The following is a 4684-nucleotide window of genomic DNA, read 5'->3' as shown; positions in this document are numbered from 1 at the left end:
ATCACCATCCAGGAATATCAAGAATGGTATAATCAAATTATTTTTATCCTGATATGCCTAGATACATCACAGTATAGTTCACAAATCATTTCTATGTGTCATTTCCATCTGATTTTCACAAAGTATCCTCAATTTTTAATGTAGCTATTATTTCACTTGAACTTCAGTGATATATACACAAGTTTAAAAGATAAAACACCAAACTTAAATAAAGTAGTAAAAATAGTCACAATTTGTGTTTGGAAAAAGAACTAGACAATTAATACATCCACTATTCCTATAAATACTTGGGTTATTTCTAAGTCTCCTTCAAAGTTGGAAAATATATAATTGTCCCATGAACAGATAAATTTTGTTTTTACTAATTTGCCTTTATTATAGTTCAATTTTGCATTTTGAATAAAATTTAGAGAAGGAATCATTTAAATAGAAGAAATAATTTTATATAAATTAAAGCAGTGTGTAACAGTAAGAAGTTTGCCCTGGTAACCATGTAGCCACAGTGCTTATTGGCAAAAATCCTCAGAAAGAATAGGAAAGGGAGATACAGTCTTCCAGTTAGGAAATGAATAAATCACAATAATAAAAATTACAGCATAAAAATATAATCAATGACATTTATTAGTGTTGTATGGTATTAGATAGTAGCTACATTTATGGTGAATGTAGCATATTTATAAACTTGCCAAATCATTATGTTGTACACCTGAAACTAATGCAACATGTGCGTCAACTTTACTCAAACAAAAAAATTAAACACACACACACACACACACACACACACACACACACATCCAAGTAAGAAAAAGGACATTCTACTTTCTACTATTGCTATTGAGGACTTGGAATTTTACAAGTTAGTTTAGTTCATAAAATTTTATGTGAGCCCACCTAAAGCCTATGCCAATAATACTAAATATTATATTTTACAAAGACCTTCATATCCTGTCCCATTCAGACACCATATTTATGAACTAATTCTAAAATCATTTTCTATCATAAAAATAAGTCACTCCCACCCAAACTCTACTTAAAATCTTTTAACTGGCTGAATGCGGGGCAAGACAGCAGAAGAGTAGGGTCCCCAAATCACCTGTCTCCACCAAATTACCTAGATAACCTTCAAATCATCGTGAAAATCTACAAATTCGGCTTGGGATTTAAAGAGAGACCAGCTGGAATGCTACAGTGAGAAGAGTTCGTGCTTCTATCACGGTAGGAAGACGGGGAAAAAGAAATAAAGAAACAAAAGGGATCCAAGGGGGAGGGGCCCCACAAGGAGCCGGGCTGAGGCCGGGGCGAGTGTCCCCAGGACAGGAGAGCCCCGTCCCGGAGGAGCAGGAGCTGCACCGAACCTTCCCGGGCGGAAAGGGGCTCGCAGGGAGTTGGAGCAGGACCCAGGAGGGCGGGGATGCCCTGGGCTCCCGGGGACACTAACAGACACCTGCGCCCCGGGAGAGTGCGCCGAGCTCCCTAAGGGCTGCAGCGCGCACGGCGGGACCCGGAGCAGCTCGGGGGGGCTCGGGGGCGGCTCCGTGGAGGGGGCTGCGGGGCGGGAGCAGCTCGGAGGGGCTCGGGGGCGGCTCCGCGGAGGGGGCTGCAGGGCGGGAGCCGAATCCAACAGCACAGGCTCCGGAGCACAGGGCGCCCGGACACAGCCCAGGATCCGGCCTCCCCTGGGACAGGCAGAGGCCGGGAGGGCGCAGGACAGCAAGGACGCTACTGCCTCAACCTGAGCAGATCAGCGGCCCCGCCCCGGAGCCTCCAGGCCCTGCAGACGGAGAGCTCCGGAGTTCCTGCGGGGGCTGACTCCAGGGCTCCAGAGCTGGCCCTGCCACTGCGGTTGTTCCTCCTGGGGCCTCACGGGGTAAACAACCCCCACTGAGCCCTGCACCAGGCAGGGGGCACAGCAGCTCCCCCAAGTGCTAACACCTGAGAATCAGCACAACAGGCCCCTCCCCCAGAAGACCAGCTAGACGGACAAGTACCAGGAGAAGTCAAAGGACTTTAAGTATACAGAATCAGAAGATACGCCCCCGTGGTTTTTTTTTTTTTCTTTTTGATTTCTGTTTGCTTCCCCCACCCTTTTTTCCCTTTCATTCTTTTTCTTTCTCTTTCTCTTTTTCTTCTTTTTTTTTCTTTTTTTTTTCTTCCTTTTTTCTTTTACTCTTTTCTCTCCTTTCTCTTTTTCTCCTTTTCCCAATACAACTTGTTTTTGGCCATTCAGCACTGAGCAAAATGACTAGAAGGAAAACCGCACCTCAAAAGAAAGAATCAGAAACAGTCCTCTCTCCCACAGACTTACAAAATCTGGATTACAATTCAATGTCAGTAAACCAATTCAGAAGCACTATTATACAGCTACTGGTGGCTCTAGAAAAAAGCATAAAGGACTCAAGAGACTTCATGACTGCAGAATTTAGATCCAATCAGGCTGAAATTAAAAATCAATTGAATGAGATGCAATCCAAACTAGAAGTCCTAACGACGAGGGTTAACGAGGTGGAAGAACGAGTGAGTGACATAGAAGACAAGTTGATGGCAAAGAGGGAAACTGAGGAAAAAAGAGACGTACAATTAAAAGACCATGAGGTTAGATTAAGGGAAATAAACGACAGCCTGAGGAAGAAAAACTTACATTTAATTGGGGTTCCCGAGGGCGCCAAAAGGGACAGAGGGCCAGAATATGTATTTGAACAAATTCTAGCTGAAAACTTTCCTAATCTGGGAAGGGAAACAGGCATTCAGATCTAGGAAATAGATCCCCCCCTAAAATCAATAAAAACCGTTCAACACCTCGATATCTAATAGTGAAGCTTGAAAATTCTAAAGATAAAGAGAAGATCCTTAAAGCAGCAAGAGAAAAGAAATCCCTGACTTTTATGGGGAGGAGTATTAGGGTAACAGCAGACCCATCACAGAGACCTGGCAGGCCAGAAAGGGCTGGCAGGATATATTCAGTGTCCTAAATGAGAAGAACATGCAACCAAGAATACTTTATCCAGCAAGGCTCTCATTCAAAATGGAAGGAGAGATAAAGAGCTGCCAAGACAGGCAGGAACTGAAAGAATATATGACCTCCAAAGCAGCTCTGCAAGAAATTTTAAGGGGGACTCTTAAAATTCCCCTTGAAGAAGAGGTCCAGTGGAACAATCCACAGAAACAAGGACTGAATAGATATCATGATGACACGAAACTCATACCTTTCAATAGTAACTCTGAACGTGAAGGCGCTTAATGACCTCATCAAAAGGCGCAGGGTGTCAGACTGGATAAAAAAGCAGGACCCATCTATTTACTGTCTACAAGAGACCCATTTTAGACAGAAGGACACCTACAACCTGAAAATAAAAGGTTGGAGAACCATTTACCGTTCAAATGGCCCTCAAAAGAAAGCGGGGGTAGCCATCCTTATATCAGATAAATTAAAATTTACCCCGAAGACTGTAGTGAGAGATGAAGAGGGACACTATATCATACGGAAAGGATCTATTCAACAAGAGGACTTAACAATCCTCAATATATATGCCCTGAATGTGGGAGCTGCCAAATATTTAAACCAATTAATAACCAAAGGGAAGAAATACTTAGATAATAATACACTTATACTTGGTGACTTCAATCTAGCTCTTTTTACCTCGATAGGTCTTCTAAGCACAACATCTCCAAAGAAACGAGAGCTTTAAATGATACACCGGACCAGATGGATTTCACAGATATCTACAGAACTTTACATCCAAATGCAACTGAATACACATTCTTCTCAAGTGCACATGGAACTTTCTCCAGAATAGACCACATAATGGGTCACAAATTGGGTCTTAACCAATACCATAAGATTGGGATCGTCCCCTGCGTATTCTCAGACCATAATGCCTTGAAATTAGAACTAAATCACAAGAAGTTTGGAAGGACCACAAACACGTGGAGATTAAGGACCATCCTGCTAAAAGATGAAAGGGTCAATCAGGAAGTTAAGGAAGAATTAAAAAGATTCATGGAAACTAATGAGAATGAAGATACAACCATTCAAAATCTTTGGGATGCAGCAAAAGCAGTCCTAAGGGGGAAATACATTGCAATACAAGCATCCATTCAAAAACTGGAAAGAACTCAAATACAAAAGCTAACCTTACACATAAAGGAGCTAGAGAAAAAACAGCAGAAGGACCCCACACCCAGCAGAAGAAAAGAATTAATTAAAATTTGAGCAGAACTCAATGAAATCGAGACCAGAAGAATGTGGAACAGATCAACAGAACCAGGAGTTGGTTCTTTGAAAGAATTAATAAGATAGATAAACCATTAGCCAGCCTTATTAAAAAGAAGAGAGAAAAGACTCAAATTAATGAAATCATGAATGAGAAAGGAGAGATCACTACCAACACCAAGGAAATACAAACGACTTTTAAAACACATTATGAGCAGCTATACGCCAATAAATTAGGCAATCTAGAAGATGGACGCATTCCTGGAAAGCCACAAACTACCAAAACTGGAACAGGAAGAAATAGACAACCTGAACAGGCCAATAACCAGGGAGGAAATGGAAGCAGTCATCAAAAACCTCCCAAGACTCAAGAGTCCAGGGCTAGATGGCTTCCAGGGGAATTCTATCAAAGGTTTAAAGAAGAAATCATACCTATTCTACTAAAGCTGTTTGGAAAGATAGAAAGAGTTGGAG

This window comes from Canis lupus, chromosome 14 (assembly GCF_011100685.1).
Source record: "Canis lupus familiaris isolate Mischka breed German Shepherd chromosome 14, alternate assembly UU_Cfam_GSD_1.0, whole genome shotgun sequence".
In the NCBI taxonomy this organism is placed as follows: domain Eukaryota; kingdom Metazoa; phylum Chordata; class Mammalia; order Carnivora; family Canidae; genus Canis; species Canis lupus.
Note: the sequence above shows the minus strand (reverse complement) of the source record.